At 40.0% G+C, this 16,588-nt stretch overlaps 14 non-coding genes across 14 annotated transcripts; all 14 read right to left on the bottom strand.

The window, feature by feature from the left end:
• Positions 1-1,042: 1,042 nt before the first annotated feature.
• On the bottom strand, positions 1,043-1,116 carry trnat-ugu (transfer RNA threonine (anticodon UGU)). The gene has a single exon. It is a non-coding gene; the product is annotated as a tRNA-Thr (tRNA).
• A 453-nt stretch (positions 1,117-1,569) lies between these two features.
• trnak-uuu (transfer RNA lysine (anticodon UUU)) lies at positions 1,570-1,642 on the bottom strand. Its single transcript has one exon. It is a non-coding gene; the product is annotated as a tRNA-Lys (tRNA).
• A 1,049-nt stretch (positions 1,643-2,691) lies between these two features.
• trnat-ugu (transfer RNA threonine (anticodon UGU)) lies at positions 2,692-2,765 on the bottom strand. The gene has a single exon. It is a non-coding gene; the product is annotated as a tRNA-Thr (tRNA).
• Positions 2,766-4,352: 1,587 nt separating this feature from the next.
• trnat-ugu (transfer RNA threonine (anticodon UGU)) lies at positions 4,353-4,426 on the bottom strand. Its single transcript has one exon. It is a non-coding gene; the product is annotated as a tRNA-Thr (tRNA).
• Positions 4,427-4,879: 453 nt separating this feature from the next.
• trnak-uuu (transfer RNA lysine (anticodon UUU)) lies at positions 4,880-4,952 on the bottom strand. The gene has a single exon. It is a non-coding gene; the product is annotated as a tRNA-Lys (tRNA).
• Positions 4,953-6,002: 1,050 nt separating this feature from the next.
• Positions 6,003-6,076, bottom strand: trnat-ugu (transfer RNA threonine (anticodon UGU)). The gene has a single exon. It is a non-coding gene; the product is annotated as a tRNA-Thr (tRNA).
• Positions 6,077-7,663: 1,587 nt separating this feature from the next.
• On the bottom strand, positions 7,664-7,737 carry trnat-ugu (transfer RNA threonine (anticodon UGU)). Its single transcript has one exon. It is a non-coding gene; the product is annotated as a tRNA-Thr (tRNA).
• A 453-nt stretch (positions 7,738-8,190) lies between these two features.
• Positions 8,191-8,263, bottom strand: trnak-uuu (transfer RNA lysine (anticodon UUU)). The gene has a single exon. It is a non-coding gene; the product is annotated as a tRNA-Lys (tRNA).
• A 1,049-nt stretch (positions 8,264-9,312) lies between these two features.
• On the bottom strand, positions 9,313-9,386 carry trnat-ugu (transfer RNA threonine (anticodon UGU)). The gene has a single exon. It is a non-coding gene; the product is annotated as a tRNA-Thr (tRNA).
• Positions 9,387-10,973: 1,587 nt separating this feature from the next.
• On the bottom strand, positions 10,974-11,047 carry trnat-ugu (transfer RNA threonine (anticodon UGU)). The gene has a single exon. It is a non-coding gene; the product is annotated as a tRNA-Thr (tRNA).
• A 453-nt stretch (positions 11,048-11,500) lies between these two features.
• trnak-uuu (transfer RNA lysine (anticodon UUU)) lies at positions 11,501-11,573 on the bottom strand. Its single transcript has one exon. It is a non-coding gene; the product is annotated as a tRNA-Lys (tRNA).
• Positions 11,574-12,622: 1,049 nt separating this feature from the next.
• On the bottom strand, positions 12,623-12,696 carry trnat-ugu (transfer RNA threonine (anticodon UGU)). The gene has a single exon. It is a non-coding gene; the product is annotated as a tRNA-Thr (tRNA).
• A 2,114-nt stretch (positions 12,697-14,810) lies between these two features.
• On the bottom strand, positions 14,811-14,883 carry trnak-uuu (transfer RNA lysine (anticodon UUU)). The gene has a single exon. It is a non-coding gene; the product is annotated as a tRNA-Lys (tRNA).
• Positions 14,884-15,932: 1,049 nt separating this feature from the next.
• trnat-ugu (transfer RNA threonine (anticodon UGU)) lies at positions 15,933-16,006 on the bottom strand. Its single transcript has one exon. It is a non-coding gene; the product is annotated as a tRNA-Thr (tRNA).
• Between the last annotated feature and the right edge of the window lie 582 nt (positions 16,007-16,588).

Below are 16,588 nucleotides of genomic sequence, written 5' to 3'. Positions count from 1 at the left end.
GAAAATGTTCTCATAGCTCACTTCAAAGTCTCATATTGTATCTTTTGAATTTCCTTCACTGGTCATTCAGCCTCTCCAGCTCATTTCCCTCGCAAGCAGACCGGCAGCCTCCCTTCGGCTTTCTTTCTCAAATTCTTCAACTTGGACTCGCATGTTACAAGTGACTTGTGATGTGACAACTGTTGTTACCCAGGGACATGCACTGGGACTTCAAGACATTGAAGATTATGTTTAGTTCGCTGAGATGTGAGTGGGAAGCTGCAGAGATACAGGTTGTATTTTGAGAGAGGTAATAAAGCGTGTCATCTGTTGTTTGTTGTGGCAGAGTGTGAACGCAAGTAAGCTCATCTAGTAAAGTAGCAAATTATGCAAATCGCAAATTTTCAGGGTGTAAATAGATCTGCAAATGCCACATCTTCATGGAAAACGCCCCATCCTTTATCCCGCCCAAATCGTTCTTGCTGACATGCAGCAACATATATCGTCCAATAAAAAGGCAAATTACTGCAGATGTGAAATCTGAAAAAAAACAGGAAATGATGGAAAATCTCAGTGGGTCTGGCAGCATCTGTGAAGAGAGAACCGAGCGAACGTTTCGAGGCTGCGTCACTCTTCATCAGAGTAAATCATTTAACCATTCAATCTTTGCTGACAGACATTCAACATGTTCCTACTGGATTTCCTGAGGTCAATCCTGTCGTGCATTCAAAGGAAAATACTGCACATGTTGTGAATGTGCATGAGAAACTAAAAATGATTGGATTAAAGCACATAACATTTGAGGATGTCTGTGGAGCCAAACACAAAGTTAATGTTTCAAATCCGTGTGATCCTTATTCAGAGCTGAAGCGAGGTTACATGCAATGGAGTAGATGAGGATAATGGAAGTTGCGTGAAAAATGGGAGATATGGAAATTTGACGTAAAACAGGGGAAAGCAACCTTGAAGGTCAGTACCACAGAAATGTTGTCAACTTTTTCTGTGTTCACCATTAAATGAGAAGCATTCTTCACAGGTTACATGCTTTGACCTGTATGTACAAAGGTACTGCTGAGATTTGAACTCAGGATTTCCTGTTTACAAGACAGGCGCTTTAACCATCTAAGCCACAGCACCAATCTGCCAGACAATTTTGCAAGTGTAGAACAGATTTCAATTGTTTTGATTAAACATCAGTATTGTTGATTTCTCCTGCTGACTTTGAGAGTGCAAATTAAAATATTCATTGTCACTGGGCTTTTGAAACTGTAAAGATTGCAGTTATTCTGAAAGTTATTAATTTAAAAGCAGTTCTGCAAGAAAGAAGTATACAAACAGGAAATATTTTGCGAATTGGTAAGTGATTAAACATGGCCAGAAAACTATAGTGATATCATGCAGGACAAGTCCAGGAGAGAGTTTAAACATCAACTGAAAATCTAGCAAAAATTCTTGAAAATTCTGGACGGCTGTTGCAATTTGGCAAACACGACGTTGTCACGGTTCTTCCACTTTCCATAAAGCATCCTGCATTCTTTATTTTTATTTCCGACCGTTCATTGGGAAGCAAACGCCTTGAGCCAAAATCAAAGCCCTGACAGGGACTTGAACCCTGGACCCTCAGATTAAAAGTCTGATGCTCTACCGACTGAGCTACCAGGGCCCATTCAGAAAATGTTCTCATAGCTCACTTCAAAGTCTCATATTGTATCTTTTGAATTTCCTTCACTGGTCATTCAGCCTCTCCAGCTCATTTCCCTCGCAAGCAGACCGGCAGCCTCCCTTCGGCTTTCTTTCTCAAATTCTTCAACTTGGACTCGCATGTTACAAGTGACTTGTGATGTGACAACTGTTGTTACCCAGGGACATGCACTGGGACTTCAAGACATTGAAGATTATGTTTAGTTCGCTGAGATGTGAGTGGGAAGCTGCAGAGATACAGGTTGTATTTTGAGAGAGGTAATAAAGCGTGTCATCTGTTGTTTGTTGTGGCAGAGTGTGAACGCAAGTAAGCTCATCTAGTAAAGTAGCAAATTATGCAAATCGCAAATTTTCAGGGTGTAAATAGATCTGCAAATGCCACATCTTCATGGAAAACGCCCCATCCTTTATCCCGCCCAAATCGTTCTTGCTGACATGCAGCAACATATATCGTCCAATAAAAAGGCAAATTACTGCAGATGTGAAATCTGAAAAAAAACAGGAAATGATGGAAAATCTCAGTGGGTCTGGCAGCATCTGTGAAGAGAGAACCAAGCGAACGTTTCGAGGCTGCGTCACTCTTCATCAGAGTAAATCATTTAACCATTCAATCTTTGCTGACAGACATTCAACATGTTCCTACTGGATTTCCTGAGGTCAATCCTGTCGTGCATTCAAAGGAAAATACTGCACATGTTGTGAATGTGCATGAGAAACTAAAAATGATTGGATTAAAGCACATAACATTTGAGGATGTCTGTGGAGCCAAACACAAAGTTAATGTTTCAAATCCGTGTGATCCTTATTCAGAGCTGAAGCGAGGTTACATGCAATGGAGTAGATGAGGATAATGGAAGTTGCGTGAAAAATGGGAGATATGGAAATTTGACGTAAAACAGGGGAAAGCAACCTTGAAGGTCAGTACCACAGAAATGCTGTCAACTTCTTCTGTGTTCACCATTAAATGAGAAGCATTCTTCACAGGTTACATGCTATGACCTGTATGTACAAAGGTACTGCTGAGATTTGAACTCAGGATTTCCTGTTTACAAGACAGGCGCTTTAACCATCTAAGCCACAGCACCAATCTGCCAGACAATTTTGCAAGTGTAGAACAGATTTCAATTGTTTTGATTAAACATCAGTATTGTTGATTTCTCCTGCTGACTTTGAGAGTGCAAATTAAAATATTCATTGTCACTGGGCTTTTGAAACTGTAAAGATTGCAGTTATTCTGAAAGTTATTAATTTAAAAGCAGTTCTGCAAGAAAGAAGTATACAAACAGGAAATATTTTGCGAATTGGTAAGTGATTAAACATGGCCAGAAAACTATAGTGATATCATGCAGGACAAGTCCAGGAGAGAGTTTAAACATCAACTGAAAATCTAGCAAAAATTCTTGAAAATTCTGGACGGCTGTTGCAATTTGGCAAACACGACGTTGTCACGGTTCTTCCACTTTCCATAAAGCATCCTGCATTCTTTATTTTTTTTTCCGACCGTTCATTGGGAAGCAAACGCCTTGAGCCAAAATCTAAACCCTGGCAGGGACCTGAACCCTGGACCATCAGATTAAAAGCCTGATGCTCTATCAACTGAGCTACCAAGGCCCAATGTACAAATGTGCTCATAGCTCACTTCAAAGTCTCATATTGTATCTTTTGAATTTCCTTCACTGGTCATTCAGCCTCTCCAGCTCATTTCCCTCGCAAGCAGACTGGCAGCATCCCTTTGGTTTCCTTTCTCAAATTCTTCAACTTGGACTCGCATTTTACCAATGACTTGAGATGTGGCAACTGTTGATGCCCACGGACATGCACTGGGACTTCAAGACATTGAAGATTACGGTTAGTTCGCTGAGATATGAGTGGGAAGCGACAGAGCTACAGATTGTATTTTAAGAGGGGGAATAAAGGGTGTCATCTGTTGTTTGTTGTGGCAGAGTGTGAACGCAAGTAAGCTCATCTAGAAAACTAACAAATTATGCAAATCGCAAATTTCAGGGTGTCAATAGATCTGTAAACACCACATCTTCATGGAAAATGCCCAACAATTTATCCCGCCCGAATCGTTCTTGCTAACATGCAGCAACATATATCGTCCAATAAAAAAGCAAATTACTGCGGATGTGAAATCTGAATTAAAACAGGAAATGATGGAAAATCTCAGTGGGTCTGGCAGCATCTGTGAAGAGAGAACCGAGCTAACGTTTCGAAGTTGGGTCACTCTTCATCAGAGTAAATCATTTAATCATTCAATCTTTGCTCACAGACATCGCTGACAAACATTCAAAATGTTCCTACTGGATTTCCTGAGGTCAATCCTGTTGTGCATTCAAAGGAAAATACTGCACATATTGTGAATGTGCATGAGAAACTAAAAATGATTGGATTAAAGCTCATAAAATTTGAGGATGTCTGTGGAGCCAAACACAAAGTTAATGTTTCAAATCCGTGTGATCCTTATTCAGAGCTGAAGCGAGGTTACATGCAATGGAGTAGATGAGGAAAATGGAAGTTGCGTGAAAAATGGGAGATATGGAAGTTTGACATAAAACAGGGGAAAGCAATCTTGAAGGTCAGTACCACAGAAATGTTGTCAACATTTTCTGTGTTTACCATTGAATGAGGAGGATTCTTCACAGGCTACATGCTTTGACCTGAATGTATAAAGGTACTGCTGAGATTTGAATTCAGGATCTCCTGTTTACAAGACAGGCACTTTAACCATCTAAGCCACAGCACCAATCTGCAAGACAGGCTTGCAAGTGTGGAACAGATTTCAATTGCTTCGATTAAACATCAGTATTGTTGATTTCTCCTGCTGACTTTGAGAGTGCAAATTAAAATATTCATCGACACTGGGCTTTTGAAACTGTAAAAATTGCAGTTATTCTGAAAGTTATTAATTTAAAAGCAGTTCTGCAAGAAAGAAGTATACAAACAGGAAATATTTTGCGAATTGGTAAGTGATTAAACATGGCCAGAAAACTATAGTGAAATCATGCAGGACAAGTCCAGGAGAGAGTTTAAACATCAACTGAAAATCTAGCAAAAATTCTTGAAAATTCTGGACGGCTGTTGCAATTTGGCAAACACGACGTTGTCACGGTTCTTCCACTTTCCATAAAGCATCCTGCATTCTTTATTTTTATTTCCGACCGTTCATTGGGAAGCAAACGCCTTGAGCCAAAATCAAAGCCCTGACAGGGACTTGAACCCTGGACCCTCAGATTAAAAGTCTGATGCTCTACCGACTGAGCTACCAGGGCCCATTCAGAAAATGTTCTCATAGCTCACTTCAAAGTCTCATATTGTATCTTTTGAATTTCCTTCACTGGTCATTCAGCCTCTCCAGCTCATTTCCCTCGCAAGCAGACCGGCAGCCTCCCTTCGGCTTTCTTTCTCAAATTCTTCAACTTGGACTCGCATGTTACAAGTGACTTGTGATGTGACAACTGTTGTTACCCAGGGACATGCACTGGGACTTCAAGACATTGAAGATTATGTTTAGTTCGCTGAGATGTGAGTGGGAAGCTGCAGAGATACAGGTTGTATTTTGAGAGAGGTAATAAAGCGTGTCATCTGTTGTTTGTTGTGGCAGAGTGTGATCGCAAGTAAGCTCATCTAGTAAAGTAGCAAATTATGCAAATCGCAAATTTTCAGGGTGTAAATAGATCTGCAAATGCCACATCTTCATGGAAAACGCCCCATCCTTTATCCCGCCCAAATCGTTCTTGCTGACATGCAGCAACATATATCGTCCAATAAAAAGGCAAATTACTGCAGATGTGAAATCTGAAAAAAAAACAGGAAATGATGGAAAATCTCAGTGGGTCTGGCAGCATCTGTGAAGAGAGAACCGAGCGAACGTTTCGAGGCTGCGTCACTCTTCATCAGAGTAAATCATTTAACCATTCAATCTTTGCTGACAGACATTCAACATGTTCCTACTGGATTTCCTGAGGTCAATCCTGTCGTGCATTCAAAGGAAAATACTGCACATGTTGTGAATGTGCATGAGAAACTAAAAATGATTGGATTAAAGCACATAACATTTGAGGATGTCTGTGGAGCCAAACACAAAGTTAATGTTTCAAATCCGTGTGATCCTTATTCAGAGCTGAAGCGAGGTTACATGCAATGGAGTAGATGAGGATAATGGAAGTTGCGTGAAAAATGGGAGATATGGAAATTTGACGTAAAACAGGGGAAAGCAACCTTGAAGGTCAGTACCACAGAAATGTTGTCAACTTTTTCTGTGTTCACCATTAAATGAGAAGCATTCTTCACAGGTTACATGCGTTGACCTGTATGTACAAAGGTACTGCTGAGATTTGAACTCAGGATTTCCTGTTTACAAGACAGGCGCTTTAACCATCTAAGCCACAGCACCAATCTGCCAGACAATTTTGCAAGTGTAGAACAGATTTCAATTGTTTTGATTAAACATCAGTATTGTTGATTTCTCCTGCTGACTTTGAGAGTGCAAATTAAAATATTCATTGTCACTGGGCTTTTGAAACTGTAAAGATTGCAGTTATTCTGAAAGTTATTAATTTAAAAGCAGTTCTGCAAGAAAGAAGTATACAAACAGGAAATATTTTGCGAATTGGTAAGTGATTAAACATGGCCAGAAAACTATAGTGATATCATGCAGGACAAGTCCAGGAGAGAGTTTAAACATCAACTGAAAATCTAGCAAAAATTCTTGAAAATTCTGGACGGCTGTTGCAATTTGGCAAACACGACATTGTCACGGTTCTTCCACTTTCCATAAAGCATCCTGCATTCTTTATTTTTATTTCCGACCGTTCATTGGGAAGCAAACGCCTTGAGTCAAAATCAAAACCCTGACAGGGACCTGAACCCTGGACCATCAGATTAAAAGCCTGATGCTCTATCAACTAAGCTACCAAGGCCCAATGTACAAATGTGCTCATAGCTCACTTCAAAGTCTCATATTGTATCTTTTGAATTTCCTTCACTGGTCATTCAGCCTCTCCAGCTCATTTCCCTCGCAAGCAGACTGGCAGCATCCCTTTGGTTTCCTTTCTCAAATTCTTCAACTTGGACTCGCATTTTACCAATGACTTGAGATGTGGCAACTGTTGATGCCCACGGACATGCACTGGGACTTCAAGACATTGAAGATTACGGTTAGTTCGCTGAGATATGAGTGGGAAGCGACAGAGCTACAGATTGTATTTTAAGAGGGGGAATAAAGGGTGTCATCTGTTGTTTGTTGTGGCAGAGTGTGAACGCAAGTAAGCTCATCTTGAAAACTAACAAATTATGCAAATCGCAAATTTCAGGGTGTCAATAGATCTGTAAACACCACATCTTCATGGAAAATGCCCAACAATTTATCCCGCCCGAATCGTTCTTGCTAACATGCAGCAACATATATCGTCCAATAAAAAAGCAAATTACTGCGGATGTGAAATCTGAATTAAAACAGGAAATGATGGAAAATCTCAGTGGGTCTGGCAGCATCTGTGAAGAGAGAACCGAGCTAACGTTTCGAAGTTGGGTCACTCTTCATCAGAGTAAATCATTTAATCATTCAATCTTTGCTCACAGACATCGCTGACAAACATTCAAAATGTTCCTACTGGATTTCCTGAGGTCAATCCTGTTGTGCATTCAAAGGAAAATACTGCACATATTGTGAATGTGCATGAGAAACTAAAAATGATTGGATTAAAGCTCATAAAATTTGAGGATGTCTGTGGAGCCAAACACAAAGTTAATGTTTCAAATCCGTGTGATCCTAATTCAGAGCTGAAGCGAGGTTACATGCAATGGAGTAGATGAGGAAAATGGAAGTTGCGTGAAAAATGGGAGATATGGAAGTTTGACATAAAACAGGGGAAAGCAATCTTGAAGGTCAGTACCACAGAAATGTTGTCAACATTTTCTGTGTTTACCATTGAATGAGGAGGATTCTTCACAGGCTACATGCTTTGACCTGAATGTATAAAGGTACTGCTGAGATTTGAATTCAGGATCTCCTGTTTACAAGACAGGCACTTTAACCATCTAAGCCACAGCACCAATCTGCAAGACAGGCTTGCAAGTGTGGAACAGATTTCAATTGCTTCGATTAAACATCAGTATTGTTGATTTCTCCTGCTGACTTTGAGAGTGCAAATTAAAATATTCATCGACACTGGGCTTTTGAAACTGTAAAAATTGCAATTATTCTGAAAGTTATTAATTTAAAAGCAGTTCTGCAAGAAAGAAGTATACAAACAGGAAATATTTTGCGAATTGGTAAGTGATTAAACATGGCCAGAAAACTATAGTGATATCATGCAGGACAAGTCCAGGAGAGAGTTTAAACATCAACTGAAAATCTAGCAAAAATTCTTGAAAATTCTGGACGGCTGTTGCAATTTGGCAAACACGACGTTGTCACGGTTCTTCCACTTTCCATAAAGCATCCTGCATTCTTTATTTTTATTTCCGACCGTTCATTGGGAAGCAAACGCCTTGAGCCAAAATCAAAGCCCTGACAGGGACTTGAACCCTGGACCCTCAGATTAAAAGTCTGATGCTCTACCGACTGAGCTACCAGGGCCCATTCAGCAAATGTTCTCATAGCTCACTTCAAAGTCTCATATTGTATCTTTTGAATTTCCTTCACTGGTCATTCAGCCTCTCCAGCTCATTTCCCTCGCAAGCAGACCGGCAGCCTCCCTTCGGCTTTCTTTCTCAAATTCTTCAACTTGGACTCGCATGTTACAAGTGACTTGTGATGTGACAACTGTTGTTACCCAGGGACATGCACTGGGACTTCAAGACATTGAAGATTATGTTTAGTTCGCTGAGATGTGAGTGGGAAGCTGCAGAGATACAGGTTGAATTTTGAGAGAGGTAATAAAGCGTGTCATCTGTTGTTTGTTGTGGCAGAGTGTGAACGCAAGTAAGCTCATCTAGTAAAGTAGCAAATTATGCAAATCGCAAATTTTCAGGGTGTAAATAGATCTGCAAATGCCACATCTTCATGGAAAACGCCCCATCCTTTATCCCGCCCAAATCGTTCTTGCTGACATGCAGCAACATATATCGTCCAATAAAAAGGCAAATTACTGCAGATGTGAAATCTGAAAAAAAACAGGAAATGATGGAAAATCTCAGTGGGTCTGGCAGCATCTGTGAAGAGAGAACCGAGCGAACGTTTCGAGGCTGCGTCACTCTTCATCAGAGTAAATCATTTAACCATTCAATCTTTGCTGACAGACATTCAACATGTTCCTACTGGATTTCCTGAGGTCAATCCTGTCGTGCATTCAAAGGAAAATACTGCACATGTTGTGAATGTGCATGAGAAACTAAAAATGATTGGATTAAAGCACATAACATTTGAGGATGTCTGTGGAGCCAAACACAAAGTTAATGTTTCAAATCCGTGTGATCCTTATTCAGAGCTGAAGCGAGGTTACATGCAATGGAGTAGATGAGGATAATGGAAGTTGCGTGAAAAATGGGAGATATGGAAATTTGACGTAAAACAGGGGAAAGCAACCTTGAAGGTCAGTACCACAGAAATGTTGTCAACTTTTTCTGTGTTCACCATTAAATGAGAAGCATTCTTCAAAGGTTACATGCTTTGACCTGTATGTACAAAGGTACTGCTGAGATTTTAACTCAGGATTTCCTGTTTACAAGACAGGCGCTTTAACCATCTAAGCCACAGCACCAATCTGCCAGACAATTTTGCAAGTGTAGAACAGATTTCAATTGTTTTGATTAAACATCAGTATTGTTGATTTCTCCTGCTGACTTTGAGAGTGCAAATTAAAATATTCATTGTCACTGGGCTTTTGAAACTGTAAAGATTGCAGTTATTCTGAAAGTTATTAATTTAAAAGCAGTTCTGCAAGAAAGAAGTATACAAACAGGAAATATTTTGCGAATTGGTAAGTGATTAAACATGGCCAGAAAACTATAGTGATATCATGCAGGACAAGTCCAGGAGAGAGTTTAAACATCAACTGAAAATCTAGCAAAAATTCTTGAAAATTCTGGACGGCTGTTGCAATTTGGCAAACACGACGTTGTCACGGTTCTTCCACTTTCCATAAAGCATCCTGCATTCTTTATTTTTATTTCCGACCGTTCATTGGGAAGCAAACGCCTTGAGCCAAAATCAAAACCCTGACAGGGACCTGAACCCTGGACCATCAGATTAAAAGCCTGATGCTCTATCAACTGAGCTACCAGGGCCCAAAGTACAAACGTTCTCATAGCTCACTTCAAAGTCTCATATTGTATCTTTTGAATTTCCTTCACTGGTCATTCAGCCTCTCCAGCTCATTTCCCTCGCAAGCAGACTGGCAGCATCCCTTTGGTTTCCTTTCTCAAATTCTTCAACTTGGACTCGCATTTTACCAATGACTTGAGATGTGGCAACTGTTGATGCCCACGGACATGCACTGGGACTTCAAGACATTGAAGATTACGGTTAGTTCGCTGAGATATGAGTGGGAAGCGACAGAGCTACAGATTGTATTTTAAGAGGGGGAATAAAGGGTGTCATCTGTTGTTTGTTGTGGCAGAGTGTGAACGCAAGTAAGCTCATCTAGAAAACTAACAAATTATGCAAATCGCAAATTTCAGGGTGTCAATAGATCTGTAAACACCACATCTTCATGGAAAATGCCCAACAATTTATCCCGCCCGAATCGTTCTTGCTAACATGCAGCAACATATATCGTCCAATAAAAAAGCAAATTACTGCGGATGTGAAATCTGAATTAAAACAGGAAATGATGGAAAATCTCAGTGGGTCTGGCAGCATCTGTGAAGAGAGAACCGAGCTAACGTTTCGAAGTTGGGTCACTCTTCATCAGAGTAAATCATTTAATCATTCAATCTTTGCTCACAGACATCGCTGACAAACATTCAAAATGTTCCTACTGGATTTCCTGAGGTCAATCCTGTTGTGCATTCAAAGGAAAATACTGCACATATTGTGAATGTGCATGAGAAACTAAAAATGATTGGATTAAAGCTCATAAAATTTGAGGATGTCTGTGGAGCCAAACACAAAGTTAATGTTTCAAATCCGTGTGATCCTTATTCAGAGCTGAAGCGAGGTTACATGCAATGGAGTAGATGAGGAAAATGGAAGTTGCGTGAAAAATGGGAGATATGGAAGTTTGACATAAAACAGGGGAAAGCAATCTTGAAGGTCAGTACCACAGAAATGTTGTCAACATTTTCTGTGTTTACCATTGAATGAGGAGGATTCTTCACAGGCTACATGCTTTGACCTGAATGTATAAAGGTACTGCTGAGATTTGAATTCAGGATCTCCTGTTTACAAGACAGGCACTTTAACCATCTAAGCCACAGCACCAATCTGCAAGACAGGCTTGCAAGTGTGGAACAGATTTCAATTGCTTCGATTAAACATCAGTATTGTTGATTTCTCCTGCTGACTTTGAGAGTGCAAATTAAAATATTCATCGACACTGGGCTTTTGAAACTGTAAAAATTACAGTTATTCTGAAAGTTATTAATTTAAAAGCAGTTCTGCAAGAAAGAAGTATACAAACAGGAAATATTTTGCGAATTGGTAAGTGATTAATCATGGCCAGAAAACTATAGTGATATCATGCAGGACAAGTCCAGGAGAGAGTTTAAACATCAACTGAAAATCTAGCAAAAATTCTTGTAAATTCTGGACGGCTGTTGCAATTTGGAAAACACGACGTTGTCACGGTTCTTCCACTTTCCATAAAGCATCCTGCATTCTTTATTTTTATTTCCGACCGTTCATTGGGAAGCAAACGCCTTGAGCCAAAATCAAAGCCCTGACAGGGACTTGAACCCTGGACCCTCAGATTAAAAGTCTGATGCTTTACCGACTGAGCTACCAGGGCCCATTCTGAAAATGTTCTCATAGCTCACTTCAAAGTCTCATATTGTATCTTTTGAATTTCCTTCACTGGTCATTCAGCCTCTCCAGCTCATTTCCCTCGCAAGCAGACCGGCAGCCTCCCTTCGGCTTTCTTTCTCAAATTCTTCAACTTGGACTCGCATGTTACAAGTGACTTGTGATGTGACAACTGTTGTTACCCAGGGACATGCACTGGGACTTCAAGACATTGAAGATTATGTTTAGTTCGCTGAGATGTGAGTGGGAAGCTGCAGAGATACAGGTTGAATTTTGAGAGAGGTAATAAAGCGTGTCATCTGTTGTTTGTTGTGGCAGAGTGTGAACGCAAGTAAGCTCATCTAGTAAAGTAGCAAATTATGCAAATCGCAAATTTTCAGGGTGTAAATAGATCTGCAAATGCCACATCTTCATGGAAAACGCCCCATCCTTTATCCCGCCCAAATCGTTCTTGCTGACATGCAGCAACATATATCGTCCAATAAAAAGGCAAATTACTGCAGATGTGAAATCTGAAAAAAAACAGGAAATGATGGAAAATCTCAGTGGGTCTGGCAGCATCTGTGAAGAGAGAACCGAGCGAACGTTTCGAGGCTGCGTCACTCTTCATCAGAGTAAATCATTTAACCATTCAATCTTTGCTGACAGACATTCAACATGTTCCTACTGGATTTCCTGAGGTCAATCCTGTCGTGCATTCAAAGGAAAATACTGCACATGTTGGGAATGTGCATGAGAAACTAAAAATGATTGGATTAAAGCACATAACATTTGAGGATGTCTGTGGAGCCAAACACAAAGTTAATGTTTCAAATCCGTGTGATCCTTATTCAGAGCTGAAGCGAGGTTACATGCAATGGAGTAGATGAGGATAATGGAAGTTGCGTGAAAAATGTGAGATATGGAAATTTGACGTAAAACAGGGGAAAGCAACCTTGAAGGTCAGTACCACAGAAATGTTGCCAACTTTTTCTGTGTTCACCATTAAATGAGAAGCATTCTTCACAGGTTACATGCTTTGATCTGTATGTACAAAGGTACTGCTGAGATTTGAATTCAGGATTTCCTGTTTACAAGACAGGCGCTTTAACCATCTAAGCCACAGCACCAATCTGCCAGACAAGTTTGCAAGTGTAGAACAGATTTCAATTGTTTTGATTAAACATCAGTATTGTTGATTTCTCCTGCTGACTTTGAGAGTGCAAATTAAAATATTCATTGTCACTGGGCTTTTGAAACTGTAAAGATTGCAGTTATTCTGAAAGTTATTAATTTAAAAGCAGTTCTGCAAGAAAGAAGTATACAAACAGGAAATATTTTGCGAATTGGTAAGTGATTAAACATGGCCAGAAAACTATAGTGATATCATGCAGGACAAGTCCAGGAGAGAGTTTAAACATCAACTGAAAATCTAGCAAAAATTCTTGAAAATTCTGGACGGCTGTTGCAATTTGGCAAACACGACGTTGTCACGGTTCTTCCACTTTCCATAAAGCATCCTGCATTCTTTATTTTTATTTCCGACCGTTCATTGGGAAGCAAACGCCTTGAGCCAAAATCAAAACCCTGACAGGGACCTGAACCCTGGACCATCAGATTAAAAGCCTGATGCTCTATCAACTGAGCTACCAGGGCCCAATCTACAAACATTCTCATAGCTCACTTCAAAGTCTCATATTGTATCTTTTGAATTTCCTTCACTGGTCATTCAGCCTCTCCAGCTCATTTCCCTCGCAAGCAGACTGGCAGCATCCCTTTGGTTTCCTTTCTCAAATTCTTCAACTTGGACTCGCATTTTACCAATGACTTGAGATGTGGCAACTGTTGATGCCCACGGACATGCACTGGGACTTCAAGACATTGAAGATTACGGTTAGTTCGCTGAGATATGAGTGGGAAGCGACAGAGCTACAGATTGTATTTTAAGAGGGGGAATAAAGGGTGTCATCTGTTGTTTGTTGTGGCAGAGTGTGAACGCAAGTAAGCTCATCTAGAAAACTAACAAATTATGCAAATCGCAAATTTCAGGGTGTCAATAGATCTGTCAACACCACATCTTCATGGAAAATGCCCAACAATTTATCCCGCCCGAATCATTCTTGCTAACATGGAGCAAAATATATCGTCCAATAAAAAAGCAAATTACTGCGGATGTGAAATCTGAATTAAAACAGGAAATGATGGAAAATCTCAGTGGGTCTGGCAGCATCTGTGAAGAGAGAACCGAGCTAACGTTTCGAAGTTGGGTCACTCTTCATCAGAGTAAATCATTTAATCATTCAATCTTTGCTCACAGACATCGCTGACAAACATTTAAAAGGTTCCTACTGGATTTCCTGAGGTCAATCCTGTCGTGCATTCAAAGGAAAGTACTGCACATATTGTGAATCTGCATGAGAAACTAAAAATGCTTGGGTGAAAGCTCATAAAATTTGAGGATGCCTGTGGAGCCAAACACAAAGTTAATGTTTCAAATCCGTGTGATCCTTATTCAGAGCTGAAGCGAGGTTACATGTAATGGAGTAGATGAGGAAAATGGAAGTTGCGTGAAAAATGGGAGATATGGAAGTTTGACATAAAACAGGGGAAAGCAATCTTGAAGGTCAGTACCACAGAAATGTTGTCAACATTTTCTGTGTTTACCATTGAATGAGGAGAAATTTTCACAGGCTACATGCTTTGACCTGAATGTATAAAGGTACTGCTGAGATTTGAATTCAGAATCATCTGTTTATAAGACAGGCACTTTAACCATCTAAGCCACAGCACCAATCTGCAAGACAGGCTTGCAAGTGTGGAACAGATTTCAATTGCTTCGATTAAACATCAGTATTGTTGATTTCTCCTGCTGACTTTGAGAGTGCAAATTAAAATATTCATCGGCACTGGGCTTTTGAAACTGTAAAAATTGCAGTTATTCTGAAAGTTATTAATTTAAAAGCAGTTCTGCAAGAAAGAAGTATACAAACAGGAAATATTTTGCGAATTGGTAAGTGATTAAACATGGCCAGAAAACTATAGTGATATCATGCAGGACAAGTCCAGGAGAGAGTTTAAACATCAACTGAAAATCTAGCAAAAATTCTTGAAAAATCTGGACGGCTGTTGCAATTTGGCAAACACGACGTTGTCACGGTTCTTCCACTTTCCATAAAGCATCCTGCATTCTTTATTTTTATTTCCGACCGTTCATTGGGAAGCAAACGCCTTGAGCCAAAATCAAAGCCCTGACAGGGACTTGAACCCTGGACCCTCAGATTAAAAGTCTGATGCTCTACCGACTGAGCTACCAGGGCCCATTCTGAAAATGTTCTCACAGCTCACTTCAAAGTCTCATATTGTATCTTTTGAATTTTCTTCACTGGTCATTCAGCCTCTCCAGCTCATTTCCCTCGCAAGCAGACCGGCAGCCTCCCTTCGGCTTTCTTTCTCAAATTCTTCAACTTGGACTCGCATTTTACCAATGACCTGTGATGTGACAACTGTTGTTACCCAGGGACATGCACTGGGACTTCAAGACATTGAAGATTATGTTTAGTTCGCTGAGATGTGAGTGGAAAGCTGCAGAGATACAGGTTGTATTTTGAGAGAGGTAATAAAGCGTGTCATCTGTTGTTTGTTGTGGCAGAGTGTGAACGCAAGTAAGCTCATCTAGTAAAGTAGCAAATTATGCAAATCGCAAATTTTCAGGGTGTAAATAGATCTGCAAATGCCACATCTTCATGGAAAACGCCCCATCCTTTATCCCGCCCAAATCGTTCTTGCTGACATGCAGCAACATATATCGTCCAATAAAAAGGCAAATTACTGCAGATGTGAAATCTGAAAAAAAACAGGAAATGATGGAAAATCTCAGTGGGTCTGGCAGCATCTGTGAAGAGAGAACCGAGCGAACGTTTCAAGGCTGCGTCACTCTTCATCAGAGTAAATCATTTAACCATTCAATCTTTGCTGACAGACATTCAACATGTTCCTACTGGATTTCCTGAGGTCAATCCTGTCGTGCATTCAAAGGAAAATACTGCACATGTTGTGAATGTGCATGAGAAACTAAAAATGATTGGATTAAAGCACATAACATTTGAGGATGTCTGTGGAGCCAAACACAAAGTTAATGTTTCAAATCCGTGTGATCCTTATTCAGAGCTGAAGCGAGGTTACATGCAATGGAGTAGATGAGGATAATGGAAGTTGCGTGAAAAATGGGAGATATGGAAATTTGACGTAAAACAGGGGAAAGCAACCTTGAAGGTCAGTACCACAGAAATGTTGTCAACTTTTTCTGTGTTCACCATTAAATGAGAAGCATTCTTCACAGGTTACATGCTTTGACCTGTATGTACAAAGGTACTGCTGAGATTTTAACTCAGGATTTCCTGTTTACAAGACAAGCGCTTTAACCATCTAAGCCACAGCACCAATCTGCCAGACAATTTTGCAAGTGTAGAACAGATTTCAATTGTTTTGATTAAACATCAGTATTGTTGATTTCTCCTGCTGACTTTGAGAGTGCAAATTAAAATATTCATTGTCACTGGGCTTTTGAAACTGTAAAGATTGCAGTTATTCTGAAAGTTATTAATTTAAAAGCAGTTCTGCAAGAAAGAAGTATACAAACAGGAAATATTTTGCGAATTGGTAAGTGATTAAACATGGCCAGAAAACTATAGTGATATCATGCAGGACAAGTCCAGGAGAGAGTTTAAACATCAACTGAAAATCTAGCAAAAATTCTTGAAAATTCTGGACGGCTGTTGCAATTTGGCAAACACGACGTTGTCACGGTTCTTCCACTTTCCATAAAGCATCCTGCATTCTTTATTTTTATTTCCGACCGTTCATTGGGATGCAAACGCCTTGAGTCAAAATCAAAACCCTGACAGGGACCTGAACCCTGGACCATCAGATTAAAAGCCTGATGCTCTATCAACTAAGCTACCAAGGCCCAATGTACAAATGTGCTCATAGCTCACTTCAAAGTCTCATATTGTATCTTTTGAA

Source organism: Scyliorhinus torazame, chromosome 4 (genome assembly GCF_047496885.1).
Source record: "Scyliorhinus torazame isolate Kashiwa2021f chromosome 4, sScyTor2.1, whole genome shotgun sequence".
Lineage (NCBI taxonomy): Eukaryota > Metazoa > Chordata > Chondrichthyes > Carcharhiniformes > Scyliorhinidae > Scyliorhinus > Scyliorhinus torazame.
The sequence above is the reverse complement of the archived record's forward strand: the minus strand, read 5'-3'. Positions and strand labels throughout refer to the sequence as shown.